Source organism: Polypterus senegalus, chromosome 4, assembly GCF_016835505.1.
Source record: "Polypterus senegalus isolate Bchr_013 chromosome 4, ASM1683550v1, whole genome shotgun sequence".
Lineage (NCBI taxonomy): Eukaryota > Metazoa > Chordata > Cladistia > Polypteriformes > Polypteridae > Polypterus > Polypterus senegalus.
In genome coordinates this window covers 4,769,779-4,783,995 of record NC_053157.1, presented here as the reverse complement: position 1 = coordinate 4,783,995, position 14,217 = coordinate 4,769,779, and positions in this window count along the sequence as shown.

Sequence of the window (14,217 nt, the reverse complement as noted above, 5' to 3'; positions counted from 1 at the left end):
GGCCTCAGGTCGATGATCGACTTTGTGGTCGTGGTCGCCGGACTTACGGCCATATGTCTTGGACACTCGGGTGAAGAGAGGGAGCTGTCAACTGATCACCACCTGGTGGTGAGTTGGCTTCGATGGTGGGGGAAGATGCCGGTCAGACCTGGTAGGCTCAAACGTGTTGTGAGGGTCTGCTGGGAACGGCTGTCAGAGTCCCCTGTCAGAAGTAGCTTCAACTCCCACCTCCGCAGAACTTCAACCACGCCCCGAGGGAGGTGGGGACATTGAGTCCGAATGGGCCATGTTCCGTGCCTCTATTGTTGAGGCGGCTGACCGGAGCTGTGGCCGCAAGGTGGTGGTGCCTGTCGTGGCGGCAATCCCCAACCCGCTGGTGGACACCGCGGTGAGGGATGCCGTCAAGCTGAAGAAGGAGTCCTATAGGACTTTTTGTCCTGTGGGTCTCTGGAGGCAGCTGATAGGTACCGCAGGCCAAGCAGCGGCTTCGGTTGTTGCTGAGGCAAAACTCGGGCATGGGAGGAGTTTGGAGAGGCCATGGAGAACGACTTTGGACGGCTTCGAGGAGATTCTGGTCCACCGTCCGCGTCTCAGGAGGGGAAGCAGTGCAGTGTCAACACCGTATATGGTGGGGATGGTGCGCTGCTGACCTGACTCGGACGCTGTGGGTCGGTGGGAGGAGTACTTCAAGACCTCCTCAATCCCACTAACATGCCTTCCATGAGGAAGCAGAGCCTGGGGACTCTGAGGTGGGCTCTCCCATCTCTGGGACTGAAGTCACCGAGGTGGTCAAAAACTCCTTGGTGGCAGGGCCCCGGGGTGGATGAGATACCGAGTTCCTTAAGGCTCTGGATGTTGTAGGACTGTCTTGGTTGACACGCCTCTGCAACATCGCATGGACATCGGGACAGTGCCTCTGGATTGGCAGACGGGGTGGTGGTCCCCTCTTTAAAAGGGGACCGGAGGGTGTGTTCCAACTATAGAGGGATCACACTCCTCAGCCTCCCTGGAAAAGTCTATTCGGGGTTCTGGAGAGGAGGGTCCGCCGGATAGTGAACCTCGGATTCAGGAGGAACAGTGTGGTTTTCGCCCTGGTCGGAACAGTGGACCAGCTCTTCACCCTTAGCAGAGTCCTGAGGGTGCATGGGAGTTTGCCCGACCGGTCTACATGTGTTTTGTGGACTTGGAAAAGGCATTGACCGTGTCCCTCGGGAATCCTGTGGGGGTGCTCCGGGAGTATGGGGTACCGGACCCCTGATAAGAGCTGTTCGGTCTCTGTACAACCGTGTCAGAGCTTGGTCCGCATTGCGGCAGTAAGTCGAGCCCGCTTCCAGTGAGAGTTGGACTCCGCCAGGGCTGCCCTTTGTCACCATTCTGTTCATAACTTTTATGGACAGAATTTCTAGGCGCAGCCAGGGTGTTGAAGGGGTCCGTTTGGTGGACTCAGGATTGGGTCACTGCTTTTGCAGATGATGTTGTCCTGTTTGCTTCATCAGGCCGTGATCTTCAGCTCTCTGGATCGGTTCGCAGCTGAGTGTGAAGCAGCTGGGATGAGAATCAGCACATCCAAATCCGAGCATGGTCCTCAGCCGGAAAAGGGTGGAGTGCCCTCTCAGGGTTGGGGAGAGATCCTGCCCCAAGTGGAGGAGTTCAAGTATCTCGGGTCTTGTTCACAGTGAGGGAAGAATGGAGCGTGAGATGACAGGCGGATCGGTGCGGCATCCGCAGTGATGCGGGCTCTGCATCGGTCTGTCGTGGTGAAAAAGGAGCTGAGCCGTAAGGCAAAGCTCTCAATTTACCAGTCGATCTACGCTCCTACCCTCACCTATGGTCATGAGCTATGGGTAGTGACCGAAAGAACGAGATCGCGAATACAAGCGGCTGAAATGAGTTTCCTCCGCAGGGTGTCTGGGCTTTTCCTTAAAGATCGGGTGAGAAGCTCAGAGTAGAGCCGCTACTCCACATCGAGAGGAGTCAGATGAGGTGGCTCGGGCATCTGATCAGGATGCCTCCTGGACGCCTCCCTGGTGAGGGGTTCCGGGCACGCCCAACCGGGAGGAGGCCCCGGGGAAGACCCAGGACACGCTGGAGGGACTATGTCTCCCGGCTGGCCTGGGAACGCCTTTGGGATTCTCCCGAAGAGCTGGAAGAAGTGGCCGGGAGAGGGAAGTCTGGGCCTCTCTGCTCAAGCTGCTGCCCCCGCGACCCGACCCCAGATAAGCGGAAGAGGATGGATGGATGGTTGAATAAAAAGATAATGTTTAAAAAAAACTATTTTATGTTGGAAAAACAGATAACAGAACACTTACGGAAATGAAGTCTAAGAAACACTTCAAATGATCGACAAGGAAATGCGCGTCTGAAAATTGATCCTCGCATCAATCATATGTGCTGAAAAACAATCTCAACATTCACATTAATTAAATTTAAGATTTATCCTTTGATTCCTTTATTAATACAATGTCTTTCAAACTTGTAAAATGAACTGTTTTTATTGGCGATTGTCCATAGATTGTGTCGTCACGACTTTATTTATTGGCAGTCCCTCAGGTGCGCCACGAAAGCAAATTTTTGGACTTAGTGCGCCGCAACTCAAAAAAGGTTGCCTTTCATTGGTTTAAAGCTATGCGGGTCACCAGAAACAATACGGTAAAAGGGGGCGTGTCCTTATGCAAATAGCGTAAGTTGGGTGTTAATGAAGCAGCGCTTTACCGTTTTACATTTTACAGTTGTTTAATTTCGCTATTTAACAGTTTTACGCTGACATTTTTTTCAGTAATGTATCAGTAAACGGTATTTAGCATATTTTGAAAGTAGAAAAATACTGACTTTGCAGAACTTTGCTGTAAAAAATAATGAAATGTATTGTTTAAGACAGTGTTTCCCAAACTCGGCCCTGGAGACCCCCTGGGGCTGCAGGTTTTTGTTCCAATCAGATTCCTAATCAGTGACAACACCTGACGGCGCTGATCTCCTTTAATTAGCTGGTATTATTTTTTTTTCTTTTATTCTCCATTCAGAAAAGCACCGCAGCGTGATTTTTACATTTATAAGACATTTAGAAATATTTCTGCTTTTGCTCTAGATTGAAATGCTTAACTCTCTTTTGTTGATTTCATTCTATTTTGCCCTTTCCCTGTGCAGTTTCTCCCCTTCGTTGTATCTTATTAATTCCAATTAAAAAATATCACAGCAGACACACTGGCAAACAACACCGAATGATCAAAGACTTTAGCATCAGTCCCACTAATTAGTAAATAATGGATCAAATCAAATCAAAAAAATCAAAATCTTTATTGTCATTGTAGCAATGAGACATTGTACAACCAATCAATCAATCAACATTTATTTATATACAACGACATTTTTAGGTGCAATTTTCCAGTGCGGGGCGGCACGGTGGCGCAGTGGTAGCACTGCTGCCTCGCAGTTAGGAGACTCGGGTTCGCTTCCCGGGTCCTCCCTGCGTGGAGTTTGCATGTTCTCCCCGTGTCTGCGTGGGTTTCCTCCCACAATCCGAAGACATGCAGGTCAGGTGGATTGGCGATTCTAAATTGGCCCGTGTGTGTGCTTGGTGTGTTTGTGTGTGTCCTGCAGTGGGTTGGCACCCTGCCCAGGATTGGTTCCTGCCTTGTGCCCTGTGTTGGCTGGGATTGGCTCCGGCAGACCCCCGTGACCCTGTATTCGGATTCAGCGGGTTTGAAAATGGATGGATGGATGGATTTTCCAGTGCAGAAAAAAAATAAATAAAAATAAAAAACAAAACACAATTACTCAAATTACAACTAAAATAAGGGAATAAATGAAGTATCCAAAGTGTCCATAACAGCAGAGCAATGTTTTCCACTCATACATACTGTAACAAAGGCGTTATATAGGCGCCTGACCTGACACAGATGGACATGGGGGCACATATAAAAATACACAAACTTTTATTTTTCTTCACCCATGGGCGCACGTCTTCCCCGTGACCCACAGGTAATACACAGTCCTAAAACACACCTGCAACACCAAAACAATCTTTTTTCTGTCCTCTACCACCACTCCTCCTGAAGCTTAGTCTTAGTCTTAGTCTTAGTCTTAGTCTTAGTCTTAGTCTTAGTCGTCCTCGTCCTCCCAACTCTGGCCACTGAGTGGTGTTGCCTGACCCTTTTTATTGCCCACCCGGAAGTGTTCCAGGTGCTTGACCACCTGGTCCTAATTGCACCTCCGGTCGGGGCTGAAGATTCGTCCAGCCGGGCTGCTGAGGCCATGCAGCTCCCCCTAGTGGCCATTCCAAGCCCCCAACCAGGCTGTGTAGGACTCCATCTCCCATGGAGCCATGCGCCAGGTTGGGGAATCACCGTCCGCCAGGGAGGCTGCCACCAAGCGTCCCGGGGGAGGTATTGAGCTGCCCATGGTGGCTCCCCTGGAACAGATGCAGCAGGGGCATCTCTGCCGGGCATGGGACCCAGCTGTCCGCCACAATACATACATACATACAAACGTACATTATACTGCACTTGTCCCTTATCTAATGTTAACTTAGAATGAAGATGCACTCGATCAGATTGACCACTTAGCAGCATTCAACATGGTGATGGCTGAAGGATAGAAACTGTTTCTCAGTCTATTTGTCTTCGTCTTTATAGATCTGAAATGTCTGCCTGAAGGCAGGCGTTCAATCAATGCTTGTCCTGGGTGTGATGGGTCCTGAAGAATTTTCTTGATGTTCCTGAGACAACATGAACTATGTAGTTCTTCTAGTGAGGGGAGAAGACAGCCGACTATCTGGAGCTCTTTCTTCTGTGCTACTGTGCAGCTGGAGAGCCACACACAGAGACAGTAGACCAGGATGGTCTCTACTGTGCAGCAGTAAAAGTAGAGTCTCTTTTGGGCCTTCTTCACTACCTCAGCAGTGTGTGTTCCCCAGGTCAAGTCCTTCCTTATGGTGACGCCCAAGAAGCGGAAGTCTGAGACCCTCTCCACACAGTCCCCATTGATGATGAGTGGCTAGACGTTGTCTGCCTTCCTCCTGATGTCCACGATGAGCTCCTTGGTCTTGGCTGTATTTAGGAGCAAGTTGTTATTCCTACACCACGTTTCTAGCCACTCCACCTCATGCCCCCCAGAGATGAGCCCTACTACTGTGGTATCATCAGCGAACTTAACACACACATGTATACATACACACATCAAACTTGGTTTTCTAATTTCTATATTGTTCCCAAAAAACATAACTTGGGAAATAACACATTACTTAATTAGCCCAGGAGTCCAATTAAAAACACAAGCTGGTTGGAGCAAAAACCAGCAGCCACAGTGCGCCCCCAGGACCGAGACTGGGGAAACACTGGGTTAAGATATGCGGTAATTTTCAGTAGAACGTAAGGTAACTTTCCTTTTTTTCAGAAAAGGTATTTTACGTTCACCATTTGCAGTATCTTTACCGTTAAATGTTTTTACAGTGTGTGGACAATTTTTTTCAGTAAAAGGGGTGACGTCCAGAAGAGAGTGGAGAAGGTAATTCATTTTCAACATCGTGAAAAAAACAAACTTTGAAACCCTGGAAATAAGTGAAAAGGCCAACGCGCAATCCAAAAAAAACATGAAAGTCCCCAGATCATGACGCATTGATTCGCTAAAAGTGGATGCCACCCTCTGCTATTCTCTTCAAGCACATTTTATAAATGATGCCAGTTATTTCCAAGAATTATTTTGAATTTTTTATTTTCAAGCTGTAAACTTTTTTTTTTTAAACAAAGGCTCATCAGAAAACAATGGGATGAAAGTGCGTTCCTAAAGTTTTTTTATTATTATTATTATTATTCCAGTGAGCAAAGTAAGCAATTTTTCTTTTTTTGAATGAGTGCTGATTATTCCCTCCAGGAATTCTCTCCTGTATAGTCGGCTTGATTAGATTTGGGAGACGATCTCATTAAAAGCGGGCTGGCTGATCGCCATATTTGGTTCTGTTCGTGCGCTGCCAGGATAATTAAGGATTTCTTAGGGATTGTTTGTTATATTGAATTAAAGCCTCCAACTAGCCGTGAGGAACATGTTGAGCGTCTCCTCGGCAGGTGGCACGGACACGGAGGTCTTCTTGCCGGGCTTTCATAGCAAGTATTACAAAGGAAAGGGTTAATCGAGAGGCAATTCATGGTGCCAGTTTGGGGAGAGCGAATGTTTTATTTATTTATTTATTTATTTATTTATTTATTTATTTATTTATTTATGGCATCTGATTTCTCCCAGCTCATATGCATTGTGTTTTTTTGCGCACATAATTTAGAATTGATTCTGTCAAAGAGGGAGAAGAATTTTCTATCAACAGGACTGACCTCTGGCACTCACTCCTGTCTAAGGAGTTTGAGGCTACCGTGGTCCTGAATACAAATCTCAACTGCCGTGAAAATGCGCTGGCGGTGCCATGCGACACTCCTGTAAGGACACTCCGGTGCGCGGGTTAAACGGATGAGCGCTCAGAAGCTAGCCGGGTACAAGTGCTCAGCCAGAGGTGCCCCGTGTCCAAGAAACGTCAGGATAAGTTCAGGTTTATAGGTGAGAGTGCAGGCAGGGTGAAGTGGGTGGAGAAGAGTGTCAGGAGTGATTTGTGACAGACGGTTATCAGCAAGAGTGACAGGGAAGGTCTACAGGATGGTAGTGAGACCAGCTATGGTATATGGGCTGGAGACGGTGGCACAGGAGACAGAGCTGGAGGTGGCAGAGTTAAAGATGCTAAGATAGATAGATAGATATAAAGGCACTATATGATAGATAGATAGATAGAAGTGAAAGGCAGTAGATAGATAGATAGATAGATAGATAGATAGATAGATAGATAGATAGATAGATAGATAGATAGATAGATAGATAGATAGATAGATAGATAGATAGATACTTTATTTATTTATTTATTTACTTTTATTTATTTTAGGTGAGCAGAGAGCTGAAAAGACTTTGTGCCAGCAAAGCAGCGGGTCCAGATGGTGTATCGCCACGATTGCTGAAGGCCTGTGCGTTGGAACTGGGGAGTCCTCTACAGCGCATCTTCAACCTGAGCCTGGAACAGGGGAGAGTCCTGAGGCTTTGGAAAACATCTTGTATCACTCCTGTCCCAAAGGTATCACGTCCTAGTGAGCTGAATGACTTCCGGCCTGTTGCTCTGACGTCACATCTGATGAAGACCATGGAGCGGCTGCTGCTTCACCACCTGAGGCCACAGGTCCGTCACGCCCTCGACCCTCTGCAGTTCGCATACCAGGAGAAGGTGGGAGCGGAGGATGCCATCATCTATATGCTTCATCGATCCCTCTCCCACCTGGACAGAGGCAGTGGTGCTGTAAGAATTATGTTTTTGGACTTCTCTAGCGCCTTCAACACCATCCAACCTCTGCTCCTTAGTGACAAGCTGACTGAGATGGGAGTAGACTCACACCTGGTGGCATGGATTGTGGACTATCTTACAGACAGACCTCAATATGTGCGTCTTGGGAACTGCAGGTCTGACATCGTGTGCAGCAATACAGGGGCGCCGCAGGGGACTGTACTTTCTCCGGTCCTGTTTAGTCTATATACATCAGACTTCCAATATGACTCGGAGTCCTGCCACGTGCAAAAGTTCACTGACGACACTGCTATGGTGGGCTGCATCAGGAGTGGGCAGGAGGAGGAGTACAGAAAGTTAATCAAAGACTTTGTTAAATGGTGCGACTCAAACCACTTACACCTTAACACCAGCAAGACCAAGGAGCTGGTGGTGGATTTTAGGAGGCCCAGGCCCCTCATGGACCCTGTGATCATCAGAGGTGACTGTGTGCAGAGGGTGCAGACCTTTAAATATCTGGGAGTGCAGCTGGATGACAAATTGGACTGCACTGCCAATACTGATGCTCTATGTAAGAAAGCTCAGAGCAGAATATACTTTCTGAGAAGGTTGGCATCCTTCAACATCTGCAGTAAGATGCTGCAGATGTTCTACCAGACAGTTGTGGCGAGTGCCCTCTTCTACGCGGTGGTGTGCTGGGGTGGCAGCATAAAGATGAAAGACGCCTCACGCCTGGACAAACTTGTTAAGAAGGCAGGCTCTATTGTAGGAGTAAAGTTGGACAGTTTAACATCTGTGGCAGGCGACGGGCATTAAGCAAACTCCTGTCAATCATGAAGAATCCACTGCATCCACTGAACAGTGTCATCTCCAGACAGAGGAGTAGCTTCAGTGACAGACTTTTGTCACCGTCCTGCTCCACTGACAGACTGAGGAGATCGTTCCTCCCCCACACTATGCGACTCTTCAATTCCACCCGGGAGTAAATCACGAACATTAATTTTATTTTAATTCTTTTCATTTTTATCACTCTTTAATTTAATATTGTTTTTTGTATCAGTAGAGCCAAAGGTGGGAGAAGGACTATCTATCTATCTATCTATCTATCTATCTATCTATCTATCTATCTATCTATCTATCTATCTATCTATCTATCTATCTATTAATCGCAAGGGGAAATTCCCATACTCCAGCAGCAGCATACTGATAATAACAATATTAAATTAAAGAGTGATAACAATGCAGGTATAACAGACAATAACTTTGTATAATGTTAACGTTTACCCCCCGAGTCACATAGTGTGGGGTCTCCTCAGTCTGTCAGTGGAGCAGGATGGTGACAGCAGTCTGGCTCTGAAGCTGCTCCTCTGTCTGGAGATGATCCTGTTCAGTGGATTCTCCATGATTGACAAGAGTCTGCTCAGCGCCCGTTGCTCTGCCACGGATGTCAAACTGTCCAGCTCCGTGCCTACAATAGAGCCTGCCTTCCTCACCAGTTTGTCCAGGTCCTCTTTTTTATGCTGCCTACCCAGCACACCTTTGTGTAGAAGAGGGCCCTCGCCACAACTGTCTGGTAGAACATCTGCAGCATCTTATTGCAGATGTTGAAGGACGCCAGCCTTCTAATGAAGTATAGTCGGCTCTGTCCTCTCTTACACAGAACATCAGTATTGGCAGTCCAGTCCAATTTGTCATCCAGCCGCACTCCCAGGTATTTATAGGTCTGCACCCTCTGCACAGTCACCTCTGATAATCACGGGGTCCATGAGGGGCTTGGTCCTCCTAAAATCCACCACCTGCTCCTTGGTCTTGCTGGTGTTCAGGTGTAGGTGGTTTGAGTCGCACCATTTAACAAAGTCCTTGATTAGGTTCCTATACTCCTCCTCCTGCCCACTCCTGATGCAGCCCACCATAGCAGTGTCGTCAGTGAACTTTTGCACGTGGCAGGACTCCGAATTGTATTTGAAGTCTGATGTATGTTGGCTGAAAAGGACCGGAGAAAGTCCAGTCCCCTGCAGCGCTCCTATGCTGTTGACCACAATGTCATTCCCGAGACGCACATACTGAGGTCTGTCTGTAAGATAGTCCATGATCCATGCCACCAGGTATGAATCTACTCCCATCTCTGTCAGCTTGTCACTAAGGAGCAGAGGTTGGATGGTGTTGAAGGCACTAGAGAAGTCCAGAAAAATAATTTTTACAGCACCACTGCCTCTGTCCAAGTGGGAGAGGGATCGGTGTAGCATTTAGATGATGGCATCCTCCACTCCCACCTTCTCCTGGTATGCGAACGGCAGAGGGTCGAGGGCGTGGTGGACCTGTGGCCTCAGGTGGTGAAGCAGCAGCCGCTCCATGGTCTGCATCACATGTGACGTCAGAGCTACAGGCCAGAAGTCGTTCAGCTCACTAGGACGTGATACCTTTGGGACTGGGGTGATACAAGATGTTTTCCAAAGCCTCAGGACTCTCCACTGTTCCAGGCTCAGGTTGAAGATGCGCTGTAGAGGACTCCCCAGCTCCAGTGCACAGGCCTTCAGCAGTCGTGGTGATACACCATCTGGACCCACTGCTTTGCTGGCACGAAGTCTTTTCAGCTCTCTGCTCACCTGTGCTGCTGTAATTGTGGGTGGGGATGTCTCACCTATGCTGGTATCAACAGAAGGATGGGTGGAGGGTGCAGTACTCCGAGGTGAGAGTGGGTTAGGGTGGTCAAACCTGTTAAAGAAGTTGTTCAATTGGTTTGCTCTCTCCACGTCTCTCTCGATGATGGCACCCCCTTTCGAGCTGCAGCCAGTGATGATCTTCATCCCATCCCACACTTCCTTCATGCTGTTATTCTGCAACTTCTGCTCCAGCTTTCTCCTGTACTGCTCCTTCGCCGCCCTGAGCTGGACTCGGAGTTCCTTCTGCACGCGTTTGAACTCATGCTGATCACCGCCCTGTTCTTCTGGTTCAAGAGGCCCTTGATGTCACTTGCAATCCATGGCTCGTTGTTAGCATAGCAGCGTACTGTTCTTACTGGAACTACAATGTCCATACAGAAGTTGATGTAGTCAGTAGTGCAGTCAACAAGATTTGCATTGGGTGTGATGAGGATGGACAGGATTAGAAATGAGGACATTAGAGGGTCAGCTCAGGTTGGATGGTTTGGAGACAAAGTCAGAGAGGCGAGATTGGGTTGGCTTGGGCATGTGCAGAGGAGAGAGAAGGGTGCTAAGGGTAGAGCTGTCAGTTTAGAGGATAAGGGGGAGGCCTAAGAGCCGGTTTATGGATGTGGTGAGATGTGACAGAGCAAGATGATGAAGACAAGAAGATATGGAAAAAGATGATCTACTGTGGCAACCCTAACGGGAGCGGCCAAAAGCAGAAAAAGAAGAACTTGTTTGTCCACATGGCTCACAATCGGTCACCGCCATGGCTTGCTTTTTGCTCCATCTCTTCTCCTTTACGGTCAAAAGGGGTTTTTATTCCCAGTCCAGGAACTACTTTTGTGTAATAAGAAGATTCAAGGAGGAAAGCCACACAGACAAAGGGAGAACATGACAACTCCCACCTTGATTTTGATTTACGCTGCTATCAGAAAGTATTCAGTAAAGTAAAGTTAACAATAAAATACATACCAGATGTCAGGGTGGACTGAAGCGGAGTCGTTAAAGCTTTGGACATCAAACCATGAGAATGTTTGACCACAAGCAACTCACTTGATTAGTAAAAGAAAAGAAATGGAACCAACTGTGAGTCAAATGTTCCAAATCACCTTGAATAAAGATGTCAGTTCTATAAGTGAATGTAAGAAGACACTGCAGGGCCAATGGAGAAAATACAAAAACTGCCAAAAGAAATAAGGAATTACACTGAGTATATAGCGCCTTCACAAAGTATTCAGATCCCTTCACTGTTCACACGTTTTGTTAAGTTGCACCTTTCTGCAAAAATCGTTTCAAATCATTTTCTTACTCATAAAACAACACTTGAATGACAAAATGAAAACAGAACTTTAGAAGCTTTTGCATTCATTTTTAATAAATAAACTGAAATATCACATTGACTGAAGTATTTAGACGCTTTGCTTTGCCTGAGGTGCATCCCATTTTGTTGATCCTCATTGAGACGTTTGGAGGCCATCTGCGCTCAGTTTGACTGGAATTAGAAAAGGCGCACAACTCACTTTAGGTCACACAGTTGAGCCAAAGGGAGCCATGAGGTCCATGAACTGCTTGCAGAACTTAAGAGACGAGGACTGTGTCAAAGCGGAGATCTGGGGGCAGCAAAAAAAAAAAACCAGAAACATCTCTGGAGCAATGAAGGGTCCCAAGAGCACAGTGGTCTCCATAAGTCTTAAACGGACGAGGTCTGGAACAACCAAAAAGTCATCCTGGAGCCGACTGTCCAATCAAAGTGTGCAGTCAGAGTAGAAAAGCACTGGCAGGACAGGGGACTAGGAGAGCCAAAGGTGGGAGAAGGACTATCTATCTATCTATCTATCTATCTATCTATCTATCTATCTATCTATCTATCTATCTATCTATCTATCTATTATATAGTGCCTTTCATATCTATCTATCTATCTATCTATCTATCTATCTATCTATCTATCTATCTATCTATCTATCTATCTATTATGTAGTGCCTTTCATATCTGTCTGTCTATCTATCTATCTATCTATCTATCTATCTATCTATCTATCTATCTATTATATAGTGCCTTTCATATCTATCTATCTATCTATCTATCTATCTATCTATCTATCTATCTATCTATCTATTATGTAGTGCCTTTCATATCTGTCTGTCTATCTATCTATCTATCTATCTATCTATCTATCTATCTATCTATCTATCTATTATATAGTGCCTTTCATATCTATCTATCTATCTATTATATAGTGCCTTTCATATCTGTCTATCTATCTATCTATCTATCTATTATATAGTGCCTTTCATATCTGTCTATCTATCTATCTATCTATTATATAGTGCCTTTCATATCTATCTATCTGTCTGTCTGTCTGTCTATCGTGGAGAACGGCCAGGAAGCCCCTTTGTCAATAGATCCAGGGGAGCAGCCATGGGAGCCATGATGCGTTCCTCAGAACCTTTGTTGGCAGCTCCCTGGGTTGCGTCGGGGCCACTTCGTGGAACACCGGAGCTCATCTTGGTTGGGCTCCGTGGCCTCCGCCAGGGGGAGCTGCATAGAGCTGCATGGCTTAACTAGCTGTATGGGCTGGAGTGACATAGAATTACTAGACGCCGCATGACCAGCAGGATCATACGTCAACGTCACCGCCATATTGCGAGTGGCACTGCTGTGGAGTGAAGTGATGGATAAAGATGCCTGACGCATGTGCTGCTTGGGATTGTACAAACCGCTGTACGCTCCAAATCAGATCACAGGGATTACATTTCATAGGTAAGGCTGAACAATTGCTTTGGTTATATTTGGCCATTAGAAAATCCCCTTTTATAATCTTAGCACTCAAGGTCACCTTACAATAAAATGAAACAACATGAGTAAAATTAAAACAAGAGAATGATAAATCAAAAAGCAATAATTAGCAAACAAACAAAGATAACTGGCAGTAACAGTGCAAAATTCACAGGTTTTAAAATGTGTTATTGAATCGAGCTGACGAATATGAGAGGGAAGAGAATTCAGGAGTTGAGAAGCACCAGGAGAGACGCTCGAGCTCCCATAGCACTGAGTCTGACGTGTGGTACAGAAAGTCGAGCTGCAGAGGAGGATCTGAGTGAGCGAGAGGAGTGCCAGTCTGGAGGAGATCAGTGAGGTGTGGAGAGCTTTAAATGTTCAGAGTGAGATTTAGTGTCGTATTCAGTCGTGAAGAGGGAGCCAGTGACATTGAGAGAGAATCGGTGTGATGTGTTCAGTGGATTTAGAGCAGCAGGTTATCATCCTGGCAGCAGAACTTTGAAGGAGTTGTAAGCGATGGATACGTTTTTGTGGGATGCCAGATAGAATAGCATTACAGTAATCTACATGTGAGGTGACTCGGGCATTGACTGATACTTCAGTGCTGTGTTGTGTAAGAACAGGACCAAGTCTAGAAATGTTTCAGAGATGGAAGAAGGCAGTCCGAGAAATGTTACTTATATGGGAGGAATTATTTAATAATAATTATTATTATTATTATTTAATAATTGCCATTATTAATGTATAAATGGATATAAATAATTGCATGTAAATGATTCGCCAAAATCTGGTGTATGTAAACGATGCTGTTTTAAACGTTGTTTTTTCATCAGAAAACCCAGTTTCTACGTCTACCTGTATTAGTTTAAATGGCACTTTTGCCACTCGCAATATGGCGGATGCGCTGACGTATCGTGTTGACTGGGCAACACAGGGAATGCGGCGTCCATCTATATATGTCTATGAGGAGCTCAGCCACACTGGGAAGTGCAGCCAGAAGTAAGTCAACGAGCACCTGCAGCCACTACTCAGGGCGCGAGAGTCAGGAAGAGGTGGACAAAGCTGCCCTGGGAGGAGTGGAAAGAAGAGTGTGATTTTTCTTTCTATTTTGGGATGATGTTGTGTCTGTGGGGTTCACGGGGGAGACGTGCCCCACAGGTGAAGAAAAACACATTTTCTTTTTTGTTTATTTTGCCTGTGCCTATGGTGTCAGTCTGTGTCGGGTTGGTGCCAACCAAGTGCCAATCTCACATTATCTATCTATCTGTCTATCTATCTATCTATCTATCTATCTATCTATCTATCTATCTATCTATCTATCTATCTATCTATCTATCTTTCATATAGTGCCTTTCATATCTATATATCTATCTATCTGTCATATAGTGCCTTTTTGATGTATTGATCTGTATCAGTTAGCACATGCCTGCAGTTATTTCCCAGTATTTTTTACATGTGACAGTAATGACCCTCTAAACCTTCC